The sequence below is a fragment of the Podarcis liolepis genome (assembly GCF_965112155.1).
Source record: "Podarcis liolepis genome assembly, chromosome: 8".
In the NCBI taxonomy this organism is placed as follows: domain Eukaryota; kingdom Metazoa; phylum Chordata; class Lepidosauria; order Squamata; family Lacertidae; genus Podarcis; species Podarcis liolepis.
This window is the reverse complement of record NC_139560.1, coordinates 24,373,707-24,389,418: the sequence shown is the minus strand read 5'-3', so window position 1 is coordinate 24,389,418 and position 15,712 is coordinate 24,373,707.

Genomic DNA, 15,712 nt, shown 5'->3' with positions numbered 1-15,712 from the left:
GCCTGGAAGGGCAGAAAATAGTATGGGTTTCTATTGTTGGTAGCCATGCCATCTGAAAGTGCAAGTCCCAAGAAGACAGTAGCCGCTTCTACGCGCACATTCAGGTACTTTAACTTAGTGGGGCTTTAAAAAAAGAAAGTCAACAATACCTCACAGTACAAATCATGCGGGTGCACAATGGAGGTGGTCCAATGTGGGCAAAGCTCGATTGGGTCAGAACCACCAGATTCTATGGTTAAATGCATTTGCAATTGATTTCTGTCTGTACCATCGAGACCAGAGCCTAAAGTTATTTAATTGCATGGGTGGCGCTGTGGGTTAAACCATAGAGCCCAGGACTTGTCGATCAGAAGGTTGGCGGTTCGAATCCCTGCGACAGGGTGAGCTCCCGTTACTCGGTCCCTGCTCCTGCCAACCTAGCAGTTTGAAAGCACATCAAAGTGCAAGTAGATAAATAGGTACTGCTCTGGTGGGGCGGTAAACAGTGTTTCCGTGTGCTGCTCTGGTTCACCAGAAATGGCTTAGTCATGCTGGCCACATGACCTGGAAGCTGTACGCCGGCTCCCTTGGCCAATAAAGCGAGATGAGCGCCGCAACCCCAGAGTCGTCCGCGACTGGACCTAATGGTCAGGGGTCCCTTTACCTTTACCTTTACAACTGCAGACTCCTTTTCCTTCTATGCAAGTTAGGGTGGCTGTATACTCAATATGGAAGAATGTTTCTTTTTAAGAGGGAGAGAGAAGGAACCATTTCAGCACATGCTAATTTCCCCACAAAGGCAACGCTATTACGACAGTGGCATCTATGGTGGTGGGGAAGGTAGAAACTTCCTTTTTGTGCAATTAATAAAGCATCAAGAATCCTGTTCTGTATTTAAATTGGCCATAAAGAACCTGACATTCTAAAGCTGTATGTGAGGTTTGCATATAAGCCGCCTAATCCTGTGAAGTTAGCTACCAGACACCTAATCCCATTGATTTCCATGGACTTAGGCATTTATTTATTTATTTATTTATTTATTTATTTATTTATTCACTTATTTGTTTATTTGGGCAATTTATATATGACTTATATTTGAACAAAACTCAAAGCCATTTACAGCATAGCTTGAACTGTCTTAAACAAACAGCATATGCAAAAAAATTAGGAAATTTATGTGTTCTATAAAACACAATTAGCAACTGTCATGGAAACTTTTGTTGAGATTTCTGCATTGCAGGGGGTTGGTATAGATGACCCTCGGGGTCCCTTCAAGCTCTACAGTTCTGTGATTCTATATGAAACAGAGAATTCTCTGTGGTATCAAAATTAACAAGGCACATAGAAGCCAGTTACAAAAATACAAGGAAGATTCCTAATAAATAGAGTAAGCCACTAATCAAGTAAGATATTACAAATGAAAAGCAACTAAAAAGTATAAGTTCAGCTTTTTAAAATAACATGATAGACAATTGGGGGGGAGGGGATTCAACCCATTTCCCAACCACCATACATCAATGTGTCAAAGCAATCTAATTTAATTCCCAGCCCACTGTGTAGCAATAAACACAATGTAATCTAACTGCAGGGAGACTAGGCTAGGTTAATATTTGTACATATGCAGCAGTTCATGACAACAGATTGCAGTGAGATACAAGGGGCCCGATCCACAAACAGCATATTGGGTGCAGGTGGAGTACTTCTGGAGCAGAGTGGTGTTGGTTGCTGCTACCTATGGTTATGGCTTTGTTAATTCTAGTGCTTTTAAAAGATGTTATTCATTTTTAACATTGCTTTTCTCTCTTTTTAACGCTGCTCTTTTTAACTTCAGAAGTTCCTTACCAAAGTGATCATTGTGGATTGGAAGAGCATTGTAGAAATATTAGATAGATCGATAGATGATAGATGATTAGATAGATAGATAGATAGATAGATAGATAGATAGATAGATAGATGATAGATAGATAGATAGATAGATAGATAGATAGATAGATAGATATGCTCCAGGGGTTAAAATGAAGAGCCCGGTCTTCAGGAAAGCAATGCCTTTATCCCTGAGTTTACTCATCTGCAGTTCAGCTACAGTTGAATGCCTATCTGCAAGGTGTTTACTGTTGCTAACGGATGGAATTGTTGCTTGGAATGTTTAATTCATAGCAGAACGTGCAGCGTTTGCTCTGTGCAACCCAGCTTTCATCCAATGATGATTGTATAAATAAACAAAGAAATACTCAGAGAAAACAAATCACCAGTCCATCAAAATGCCTGATAAATTAGTTCAACAGTCTGGACTACAGACATATTCAGTGAATCATCATCTTCACCCAGAGTAAATAAATTCAGATTAAGCCAAACTTGATTGAACCCTGCTGAAGTTTGGCACTGGGAACACAATGGATCAGTCTGAAATCTCACATTAGGAACACATAATCTCATAAGATTTATGACTGTTATTGCTCACCACATATGTTTCTAGGTTACTGTTTGCTGTGTTAAGGATGGGATGCTCAGAGTTTATAAAGGTTTCCTGGTTGTTATATGCTTTAATCGTGTTAAAAGTGTGTGTACTTTGCTTAAGCTCACACACTTTCAAAGGTGGAAAGCAAACTTTAACCTTTGTCACATCCTTGAGTCCCAGTCTTCCTCTTGTTTATATCATCGGCCTCTAATCCACAGGACTTTTGGATCAGAATTCTTGTAAACTGGTTTTGGAGCAATGAAAATGTGCAATTATCCTGTACACCTGAAGTTTCTTGTCAGCTCCTGAGGGGAAAGCTACATTCAGAGACTTGGAGATAATCTTTTAGAACTTGATTGCCCATGAGAAAAGTGTGCGTGCGTGTGTGTGTGTGTGTGTGTGTGTGTGTGTGTCCCACAACAGTCTCTGGTTAAATCTGTGTTTCAGGAAAACAGGAACCAACATTCACAGCACATGTTCATTTTGCTGTGGCTATTATAAGAACCTTTGGGAAAGGCCTAAAATCAGTTGCTTAAACAAAAATGTTTTTTATGGGGCCCTGAAAACAGTACAGCGAAGGCACTGGCCAAATATCAATGAGCAGTGAGTTCCAAAGTGTGTGATCAATTTCTTGCAAGTGCAGAGCAAATAGTATGTGGCATTTGTAAAAGTGCCACTTCCCACAAATCAAAGTGGTTGGGTGAGTATAAGATGGGGAAAGGTGATCCTTCAGGTAAACAGGTCCCAAGCTGTTAATGCTGGAGGATATTCATTACTCACAAAGGATAATTCATGGCTGAATTATAAGTGTCACCTGCATTAGATATGGCATTGATTCTAGAGGATTATGTAAGCTTGCATATAAATGTTGTGGTCAAGGAGGAGGTTCAGTTCTAGGTCATTGCAGTCACTATGCAGTCACTACTATGGAGAGGCTTCTCCCCTAATAAAATGATACAAGGCTTCAGCTTATACAGTACTTTGTTTGAACGTCCTTTGATTACATGCACTATCACCATTCTCAATGCTCACAGCAAAACCAAACTAAACATCTTGGAGCATGCGCAGAGTCCTAGTCAAAGCTAGCTTCTCATACGCACCTGGGCTTTCTGGCCCATGGCTATCGAGAGCTGAGGTGGTATAAGGTGGCTAGAATGCTGGACAAGGACCTGGGAGCCGACTCTTCGTGACCCCATGGACCAGAGCACGCCAGGCACTCCTGTCTTCCACTGCCTCCCGCAGTTTAGTCAAACTCATGCTGGTAGCTTGGAGAACAGTATCCAACCATCTCATCCTCTGTCGTCCCCTTCTCCTTGTGCCCTCCATCTTTCCCAACACCAGGACCTGGGAGACCAGGGTTCAAATCCCCACTCAGCCATGAAGTTCACTGGGTAACGTTGGGCGAGTCACTCTGTCTCAATCTAACCTACCATGCAGGATTCTTCTGAGGATAAAATGGGAAGGAGGAAAACTAGGATATTGAAAGGTGGGACATAAATGTAAAGCAAACGAACACTGTTTCTATTGAGCTCAGTGGTGGAACATCTGCTCTGCGTGCAGAAGGTGTCCTGTTCAGTCCCACGCATCTCCAGGCTGGGCTGGGAATCTTCCCCTGTCTGAAATGCAGGAGATCTACTGCCACTCAGGGTAGGTAATACTGAACTAATGAACCATCGATTTGGCTCAGTATAAAGTGACTTCCTTTGTTCCCATCCATATGGATTGTGCATTATTTACTGGCGGGGTTTTTTTAATGGTCAACTTTTAAAGTTCAATACTATATGCTGTAACTTACTAGTATGAGATATCCCCAAAAATATGACTTACCGGTATATCGCCAGCCAAAAATGAGATATACTGACCTTTAAAAAAATACTCTGCAAAACAAAAGCTGCTCAGTTGTGGCCTTCCAGGATTTGCTCCAGCCATGAGCCTTGGCTTGACTCTTCGGCTTCCATTGTGTTTCTGCCTGCCAGTCCTGTTTCTGTTGCAAGGCCTTGAGAAGGTCTTAGAGGACTTGGCAGCACAGCAACATCCCACAAAGTCAACGCTACAGCTCTATTTCTCTCCAGCTGCAAGGAGAGCTGAAACCATTTCTAAAAAATAAAGGGGGGGGGAGCCCTTAAAAAAATAAAATCCATGATCTCGCTCTTTCAATGCTTGAGGAACAAGTTCACAGCAATCAAATTTTTTCAACCTTTGGTTGCGTTTCCTCTCCTAACCTGAAGTATCTTAGTTTTCAAGTAAAAGCTGCAGATTCCAGCGAAAGCAGTCTCCAAGGAAGGGTCCTTAGATTAGAGTTGACTTTGTGTGTACACAAAGGGATGAAATGCAGCCTGCACAACTTCTCCTAATACTGCCTTACCCTGGTGGGAGACTGTGCCAACCCCCCTCAGTGAAGATGGGAGTGACTGGATTTTGGTGTGACTTTAAAAGCTCAGACTCTCCCTGTCAGAATACTTAAAGGCTCTGTTATTATCTGTACGTGGCAGCGTTTCTTGATAACCAGCACCAAGGTATTGCAATTATGTGATCAAAGTAAGAATGAGGCACTTTTGGAACAAAACTAGAACTTTATTTATTTACACTTGATGAGGGTTACAGCTTAATGGCTACCCTATTAAGGTTCGTTTTAGACAAACACTATTTACAGAGATAATTGAGAACTTTCTTAAACTCCTAACTTTGAACCTGTCTCTGAATAGAATAGTTCCTCCTACAATGACTATAATTTGTGTCCATGCTGCCCCTGACATTGCCTGCCACTGAAGTGATTAATAAACACATATGCCTAACAGGTTTATTTGTTAAACTGCACATTATCAGCTTTCCCACTGCACCATTTCCCTGCAACTCCACATTTTGTATCCAACTGCACATTGAGAAAAACAACAACCAATAATATCCTTACTGCTGCATTCAGGTGTATCAGAGAATGCTGCCCTGTTGCAGACCCTCCAAGTGTCCCTATATTCCAGGGACAGTCCTAGATTTACAGAAGCCTTCCCAGTTTCCGATTTGATCCTGGAATGCCCTGCTTTCCCTTAGGAAGTCCCTATTTTCATTGGAGAAATGTTGCAGGGTATGGTAGGATGTCCCTATTTTAAAGTTGGAAGGTATGGAGTTATGCAACCCCCGAGCCAAGGAGATGAGCAACTATGCAACCTTGAAAAGACATCTGAAGACAGCCCTGTATAGGGAATTTTTTGAATGTTTAATGTTTTATTATGTATTTTCTCAGTGCTATTTTTCTAGAAAAAGAGGTGCTGGAACTCACCATGAACTCACTCTTGTTCTCTTATAATGGCCCTCACCTGAGAGGTGCTGGAACTGAGGTCCAGTGAGTTCCAGTTGGAAAAAAAGCTCGTGAAGTCTCAGAAACACTGTTTTTTTATTACTGTTACACTACTGCTGCTTCTGCAGCTGCAGGATTAGGGATAGTACAATATCATCTGAGAACAGCAATGCTCTTCTGGTTTCTTTTTCAATTAGTAATAAGATGCTGTAATGAGATTAAAATAATATACAATGTGACTGTAAGATGGAGATGTAGAATCTGCAGCTCTCCAAATGTTGTTGGGCTACAACTCCCATCATATCTGACCATTGGCCAGGCTGACCGGGGCTGATGGGAGTTGCAGTCCAACATCATCTGAAGGGACACAGGTTCCCTATCTCTGTTATAAGATATGGGACTGATTGCATCAGGGACGGTTCTGCTGAAATTGGAATCCATCTGTGCACCTAGCCAGCTTTTGGGGGAGCCACAAATAAAGTTATGTGATGGGTCGTCCTGCTAACCTTCTTACAGGCATTATTTATGTTATATGGCATTAAGCATCCCCTCCGAGGCATGCATTAGGACCAAGCTAATTGATATTTATAAAGTTCTTTGGAGATCTTGAGCAGGGAGCGACGAGCATTTTGATTCACCCCGGGACCACCTGCCTCGAAAAAGGATGCATTAATTTAAATGCTGCCTGGCCCAGTGCAGCCACCAATCTGATATCACTCCAGGAAATCCACAGAACAGATGCAGCTGTCACATTCAATTTCTCTCTCCCCCCAAAACACAGAGGACAAGGAACTCCTTGAGGTGGAGCAAAATAAAACAAATGAAAAAGGAGCGCATTTAAAGCAGGAGCAGAAGGAAACCCCATTGTTTCACTCTAGCAGCTTATGAAGGTACCACCCGTGTTGCGAGAGAGAAAGTGAGTCATTTTTCCTCCCACAGAGCAAAAAAGACCTGGACTCAGCCCCCTCTTCCTCCTCCTTTTTAGCATGTGCATTGGATAGCAGCGTGGTGTGGTGTTTTCACCTTCCCCACATATACCTGCATTTTGAAGCAGGGAAACCATTGTCAGATATTCCTTGTCGCAGCTTTTAGAGCTCCCTCATCTGTTCCGTGAAATCTGGACGTATCAATCAGTGGGCGCCACGCAGCAGCGCCATACATTTATTCCCCTGCCCACCCATTCAGTTATCAGATTGCCTCTTCTTATTCTGTAAATAGAGGCAGGTTTAGGGGAACACAACCAGTTCGGTCGCACTGGGTGTGGAGCCTCAGGGGCAGCACAGGGGACGCCACAACAATGATGTGGAATGGAAGGTCAGGGGGGCAGAATTTTAGTGTCATGCAGGATTTGAGATGCCCATGGACTACCACTGCTGGAAATGCAGGCCTGTGTGCTTTTTATCATATGTTTCAGGCATCTTTCTCAGCATGGGTCACAGTATTCTCCTCAGCATTTCATTTCAATTGAAAAAGAAGTATGAAAGTTACTAGTCCTCATTGTTGCTTAAAATAAACAAATGGAGGATGATAGATGCAATCAACCTCTCCGTAGGGAAAAACCTACTGACATGCCTTGTTTGATTGTTTCCACTTGTATCCTCGCCAGTCCCTTGGGGTTTAAGCAGGAATGTTATTAAAATTAAATAGAAAAGAGGGATTTTAAAGTTAAAATACAGATGTCCTGGTTATAAACAACAAGGAAGTATTGAGTGGTATCCAACTAACACATTCCATTGGTGATTGTGGAATGGAAATCCCCCCTCTCCACCCTCCATGTGCCTCCTAAATCTGGTCTGGGGGTTCCCTCATCACTTTGGAGCAGAACTTAGGAACCTATACATATAGGGAGAGGAGGGTGAATTCCATTGCACAATGAGAAATCCTGCCCTGACTAAACAGTTTGGTTGGGTGCCGCCCATTCTTTCTAAAACATCAGAAGCTTTGGTGAAAGTTTCACAAGAGGGTATTGTTGGGATACCACGCTGGCTCTCCTGTTTTTCCTTACTGTTGTTTCTCCTTACTGATTCTATCTTGAGTAACACTACCTGTAGGTTGCTTTTCTCTTCCTTCCTGGTACTTCATCAGTATTAGTGTCAGACTTCTCTTTTGTTAACATCATAACCTCTGCAATGGCCAGATGTGCTCAGAATTGTTTTGATTGCCAGGAGTAATAAATCTTAAATTCATTTACTCTTGCAACTGGCAGTCTTACGAGACTCTGTTTCTGCACCCCGTTGCTACATACACCAGCAGGAATTTCATTTTAGTATTCAACTGATCAGTGGAACTCACAGCTGCGAGAGGTGGATAAACCCATTTTCAGATTAAACAAGCTAGGGAAAGGGGAATTGCTATATGATTGATGATGAGCAAGTTTCAAACTTAGGGCCTGCAGTAATGGAGTATTCCGAAACACACTCCACAGCTCAGCTGGAAAAAACTGCACACAAGGAGATCACATTGCGGAGATGAGAAACAATTGCTTTGTTTGAGACTGCAGTAAAGAATAACTCTCTGAAGTTGCCTTTATTGTGCTCGCGCTGTGTTAGCATTTCTATAGCAACTGCATGCTTGCATCTGTCTGATTCCTTCCTTCCTCCTCAAAGAAAGCAAAAGGTGAATTCAGCAGCAAAGTTTACTGCTTAATTAGAAAGATGTGTCTGAACCAACAGGTGTGCACTGAAGTCTGACTCCAAGGACCGGTTACGTGGACATTATGATGCAAAGCATACGAGATTTGTGCTATCGGGAGAAGAAGGCAGATTGCAGCAAGGTTTAGAGCCCTATTCTTGAATGTAATTCAGGTTTACAGTGCAAAAAGCACTGTGTTGTAAGAGCATTGTGGATAATGTAGTGTCCACACTGACTGCCAGTGGCTCTGCAGGATTTCAGACAGGATTAGCTTCCAGCCCTGCCTGGAGTCGCTTGGGATTGAACCTGAATCTTTCTGGACGTGAAGCAGGTGCTCTCACTGAACTCTCACTGAACTATTTTACAGGAAGTGCAAGACAACCTCTTGTGCATTGTGGATTTCCGAGCGGATACTTACAGAGGCCTTTCATAGGCATCACAGGAGGTATTAGCAGGTCCATTGGCACCTGAAGGCACCACCTTAGTGACCTAGGAGCTAGAGCGAGCATCAGCCCAGAGTGTGCCTGGTTGCTCTGCTCAATGCCATCGGATTATGCAATCTGATTCTCTCCCCCGGGGATAATTAGGATAGAATATTCTTCATCACCACGCCTTCCTCTTTTTCCATCGCCAGCTAGAATTATCTCGCTATGGATCGAAATAGATTGAAACTAGAAAACAAAGCTGTCATATCCACAATATGCAATTAAGACATTTCTAGGTAAAGACCAAAAATTCCCTCTGCTATTTAACACTCTTCTGAATTTAGAAACTGATGCTCATGTCAAAAATATGAAGAGAGAAATGAGAAGTCAGCTCAGCTATTCCGCCCGGAGTGAAGGGTGTGAATTAGCTCGGGTATTTTTTTCACAGTTACAGAGAACAACTTGCACGTCCCAATCCTCCCTCTGCCCCCACAACTGCATTTTTTGAGAGACAGAGGCGTGTTAAGCACACAATAGCAAAAAGAGAATCCCAGTGAAGAATCTTCGTGCTTTATAGACTTTATTGTAATGCAGATTGTAATCTCCTTGCTGGAAGGGACCTATAATGAAATTTTTTAAAGCATAAATGGTGCTGTAGTAGTGCTGTAGTAATAACATGCCACCACAGTGATTATTGCTGCTCCTATTTGATTCCACCCCCTAAAGGAATTTCAGTGGCTGTACACTAATAAATTATTTGATGTTACCATGATCCTATTGGCTAAAATCAACAACCCCACACAGCAGTAATGGGGGAATCTGTGGTCCTCCAGATGTTGCTGGACTCCTGCTCCTGTTGTCTGTCCATGGTGACTGATGCAACATCTGGAGGGCCGTTACTGCTCTGTGGGGTTGTTGAGCCCTATCATAGAGGATGCAATACAGGCCCAGGTATTGAGTATGCTTAGCAATACCAGAGTCACCATCTTCTTGATGTCGCCTGCACAACGTCATGAGGAGCAAGGGGGTGTTGCCAAAAGCCCTCTGAACTTTGAGGGGGCCCAGTCCCCTAAAAATTAATAATGCCTTGGGCCCTAGGAGCTGGCACATATGAACAGCACATGTGTTATAGTGTTGCTTGCAGACGTCTCTGTGGAAGCATATTATTATGATGGTGATGATGATGATGATGATGACAAATGTATAAAGGTAAAGGTAAAGGGACCCCTGACCATTCGGTTCAGTCGCAGATGACTCTGGGGTTGCGGCGCTCATCTCGCTTTATTGGCTGAGGGAGCCGGCGTGCGGCTTCTGGGTCATGTGGCCAGCATGACTAAGCCACTTCTGGCGAACCAGAGCAGCACACGAAAACACCGTTTACCTTCCTGTCGGAGTGGTACCTATTTATCTACTTGCACTTTGATGTGCTTTCGAACTGCTAGGTTGGCAGGAGCAGGGACTGAGCAACAGGAGCTCACCCCGTCGGGGGGATTCGAACCGCCGACCTTCTGATCGGCAAATTCTAGGCTCTGTGGTTTAACCCACAGCGCCACCCGTGTCCCTTCAAATGTATAATGGTCCCCAAATCAGGATGGTGACTGCAAGAAGGAGCTCATGTCTAGACCTATCCAGTAACCCTTTCAGAAGAAGAAATTCTGCTCCTGTAAAGAGGGCCTGTCAATTGTTTTCTCTCTGGGAGCAGCTCAGCAATCATCATTGCCGGTCTGCCGCACTTGTGGGCATTCTACCAGCTACAGATTGGATTGTCCTTGTGGAGGGCATGCCTGGCCTATTCTCTCATATGCTGGTAAGTGCCTCTTGGGGGGATGTTTGCAATTCAGGTCCAAATCCTCAGCAAAGTTTCTATTGACGATAGTAAGGCATACTGCATATATAAAAACCCAAAATGTCAATGCTGATGTCAAACTTGTCATCGTCCCCTGTCAAAGTGCACTGGATGTCTAAGGTCTAGTCTAGTGATTCAAACTGCTACATCTGATCAGAATAAAGAAGAAGAAAAAGTAGGCAGAGGCCTTAGACACAGTAATGAATAATAGAGTTTTAGTGCCCTGTATACAGTAGCACTTTAAGGCTATTAAAAGTATTTCAAACCCTGGCTACCTGTAGTGATAGAAGGACCTCCACCCGTTCTCTCCGTTTCTCATTTATCCAATCTTAAATTTAGTTATTCACACTTCTACATCAATGTGAAAATTTCTTTTTTAAATCCTCCTGAAATTTCTCCAGCATTTTAGTGTGAATTTCTGTTTGTACAGTTTTGACTAATACACACGGTTTTGCAAGCAAATTCTCTAAATATAATGCATTTTTGCTTGCTATTTTCACACACACATTTCACTCCTTCCCCTAATATGTGCATTTTTTGTGAACAATGGTTGGTTGGCGAGCAGTAAATTTCAGATAAGTGAAAATTTTGAAGGATGGCTGCATTTCGGTTCTCATATAGTGTCAGAAAGTGTGAATCTGATAAATACAGCTTTAAGTGTGAACCAAATCAGTTTTCTCCCGCATCCCCCATCACCCGCAACTCCCATCAACCCTGGCCATTAGTCTGTGTGGCCAGGGCTGATGGGAGTTGGAGTCCAGCAACATCTGGAAGGTTGGCTGCCACTGGACTAGCGAGACCTGGGTTCAAATTCTGACTCAGCCATAAAACTAACATACAGGGTGACCCACAGCCAGCAACTATCTTTCAGCCTAGTCTAGCTCATAGGTTTGTTGTTTAGATAAAAGCAGGGACTATTTATGTTGCTCTGACCTCGGAAGAGGGGCAGATTAAAAATGCAATCAATAAATGCAAAATGCTCTGCTGATTTTTTCCCCCAGCAGGTGTTCTCAGACTACCCCAGTGAGCTCTAAGATGAGAAACATTTGTTCCGTCCTCTCCAGTTGCACAAACACAAACACTTTGATTGCCAGAACTTTCAACGGTGAGCCCAGGAAGGGACCTGCCAAGGCAAATGCATCTGGATTGTAACCACATGGGCTCACGGAGCGCTTACAGCTCAGGGGCTCTTAGGTAGGAGTATTGGCATAGTAATGAACCTGTTTTCCAAAAAGAAAGCCGTGAAGCTAGCTGGGGGCAAGCTCCATTGAAGTCAATGGGACTTGCTCCTGAGCAGACTGTAAGAGATTAGCCCAGTGGACCACAGCATTATTGGTCAGGGTAAGGAGAATAGGAAAGTGTGGGGAGGGGAAAAGGGGGCAGACTACTGAGCAATTTCCAGTGTAAGTATGACTGTTGAATGTAAGCTTTGCCATTCCTGCTGCACAATCAGTGCATCAGTCTGATCTCCCTAATGTGGATTCCGCTTGTGAAGGACAGAAAAGAGATATGACTCATGGCAGGAGGAGATGCACAAAGAAAGGTCACTGTACGTCTGGATAATTTACGAAGAAGATATGAGTCTGCTCTGATACATGCAAACAATTTCACCAACTTTCTCTGAATAACCACAAGGCCCCAGGGTGATTGCAGACAGGACTGAATCACATGCATTGCTTGCCCAATCCATTGTTTGTTTGTTTGTTTGTTTGTTTGTTTGTTTGTTTGTTTGTTTAGGGAGTGCTGCCCCACCCCTCATAGAACTTCCCAGGATAGCTTACAAAAATCTCTTAACAGAATAAAATAAATTAAAACATACGGAAATGCACAAAAGCCACAGTGTACAAGCCAAGATAAAATGAACCAGTCTGCATTGAAAAGCTTGAGAAAGTGAAAAATGAAGTATTTTCCTGGTGGGGAAATGACAGGCAGTCAGGTTGTGTATCCACAGCAGTGTCCAGAGGACGAATGACCGCTGGGAGGAGTGGCAGAGAGAAGAAATGTCATGGTGCATCTGCAGCAGCACAATTGGACACCTTCATCTGCCCCAGCTGCAACAAAACATGTCTCTCCTGTATCGGTCTCTATAGCCACAGCAGGTGCTGCAACCTTCCAACAGTTTACCTTTACCCCCATAGGCACATCCAACAACAAACCTTCCTAGGGAGAGCATTCCACAACCAGGGTGCCACCACTGAGAAGGTCACCTTCTTCCCATGGTGGAGGACTGAGTATGCTCACTTCTTCCTCTGTACACGTAGCATATGGGGTATGGGCACTCAGATATCATACTAAAGAGGTGACATTCCGGACTATATCTGTATTGGGTTTGTGGAGGGATATTATGGGTGCTTTTATTGTTAAACTGTGTCAGGATGTTTTAGGGGAAATGACTCATAAATAAATAGTGTGCATGTTTTTTAAAGGAATGCACACACCTCTACCTCCAGCATGAAATGTTTCCAGAGGGGTAGCCCCACAAGTCTCTTGCAGCAAAAACAACAAAGGTGTGATCCAGCTGTGCACTTTTTATGTTCTATTGTGTGCCTGGTGAGATGTTAAACCAAGGTGACATCCACACAAGACATTTAAAGAACATAACTTCCCTCTCAAAGAATTTCAGGAACTGTTGTTTATTAAGGCCACTGGATATTGTAGCTTTGCAAGGGATAAACTACAGTTCCCAAAATTATTGGGGGTGAGCCATGCGCTTTAAGTGTCTGGTATGTAACTAGCCAAACAATGTTGTCTCACCTTCAAAGCTAGCACTATGTTTATAGCATAAGCCTCCACTAACTACACCCCTCTTCCTGCGAGGCATCGGGTAGGGTCCTCCTTTGTCAGGCAGATGGGCGGAAATTGTGTGGCAGGCAGAAATTCAACTGATTAAGCCTTTTCTGGTATGGAAATACAGTGATACGCTTCACCTGTTGATATTTTGTCTGTCAGACATCTTATGGCACATGTGTAGTCCCCAATCTATTTTGGGATCTTACATCCCTCCTGTAAAAAAAGAAGACAAATGCACAAATGACCTGAAGTGTATGCAAATTTTATGCAAATTTATACCCTCTTTTGCAACTGAGGCAGAGAAAGTAATCCATATGCTAGGTCCAGAAAATCCTGCTGAACTCCCCCTGCTCCTCTCCTCTCATTTTGGAGATGGGGGGACCTTGACTTTTACCCCCAAATCCTGCCCTAGCAACACTGCAGATCCTGGTCTATGACAATTTTCTGCTAAAATTACTCTCTTCTGGCTGGTTTTTTTTGGGGGGGGTATGACAGCTGTGTCTCCAAAATAAAGGTTATACACTCATGTTTAAACAGGTTTCTCCCTCATTTATACCACTTGTAAGCAATATTCATCCTGTTACAGCAAGAAAGGCCACAGAACTATAATCAAATTCTAGGCAACCAAATATTACCACTAATGATCTGTGTAAGCCGACTCTGTGAAAATGCTTTATTAATGTGAAAAGCAGTTGTTAGCAATTACTACTATTAACATACCCATGAGCCTGGAGACTTGCTGAATCAAGGAACAGAGTGGTTTAGCCTTCTTCCCCAACCTGGTACTTACTGTACAGATGTTGAACTACAATTCCCATCAACCCTGATCATTGGTCATGCTACTGGGGCTGATGGGAATTGGAGTCCAAAATATCTGAATAGCACCAAGCAGAGGAAATGTGGTCTAGTCCAACCTTTGTCAACCTGGCACCCTCCAGATGTTTGGGAGAACAGCTCCCATCATGCTGGCTGTGGTTGATCGGAGATGTGATTGTAATGATGATGATGATGATGATGATGATGATGGAGCAGTTGAATCTCACTTTTCAGCCAAAAAGGTGCCCAGAGTGGCTTAAGGGTAAAGGTAAAGGGGACCCCAAACATTAGGTCCAGTCGTGGCCGACTCTGGGGTTGCGGCGCTCATTTCGCTTTATTGGCCAAGGGAGCCGGCATACAGCTTCCAGGTCATATGGCCAGCATGACTAAGCCGCTTCTGGCGAACCAGAGCAGCACACAGAAACACCGTTTACCTTCCCTCCGGAGCGGTACCTATTTATCTACTTGCACTTTGACGTGCTTTCAAACTGCTAGGTGGGCAGGAGCAGGGACCGAGCAACGGGAGCTCACCCCGTCGCCGGGATTCGAACCGCCCACCTTCTGATCGGCAAGTCCTAGGCTGTGTGGTTTAACCCACAGCGCCACCCGTGTCCCCCAGAGTGGTATACATACCACCAATTAAAGCAAGACAGTTCCTGCCCACAGGCTTACAAGCTAAAACAAATGACACACATGGGGAAAGGGGCAGGAAGGAAAGAGTGGGACGGAATAAGAACTCAAACACCAATTGAGAGTTCAGAGTGCCTGGTGGAGCTGGTCTGTCACAGCAGAACTGCTGGAGTGAGCCCTGCTTCCCACCTCTCCCACTAAGGGAGAGATGTGGTGGCATTTTCTATGGAATGTTTCTGTAATCCAAAGCATCCTGAGGGCACCAGATAGGCAATGAGTGGTCTAATACGACACCCTTGCAACAGTGACCAGACAGGTATCTCTGAGAAGCTTAAACCTTCCCAGTTGTGTGTCTCAAAAACATCTGTGATTGACATAGGCTGCCTCTGAACCTGGAGGTCAGACACTTTTCCCGCTTGATATGCAGCATCACCACCTACCCACAGACACCTGAACATCTGGCTGAACATCTGGTGGTAGTGTGATGGTTTACACAGAGAGAGAGAGAAGTGAATAGGCTAGCCGGTGTCCCAAGTGTGCGAACTACCTCTGACTACACAAGGATTGTGAGAACAGCGAACTCACTGGAGAGGGAAGGGAGAACCATGAGCCCTTGTGAACCAGCTGCCAATCCGTTTCGGCAAGGGTCCATTTCTGAAAACGGACGAGACGCTCGCGGATCTCCCTGCTAAGACGGGAAAGCATTACAAAGCAGGCAATTTCTGGACACGGAAGCGTGACTCGCTGGCTCTGGGGCGTCAGCGCGATGGGCTCGATCGCCACTGAAAGCAAGAGAGCTTCACGCTGTGATGAAAGCATTGCTCATGACAGATACTCTTATC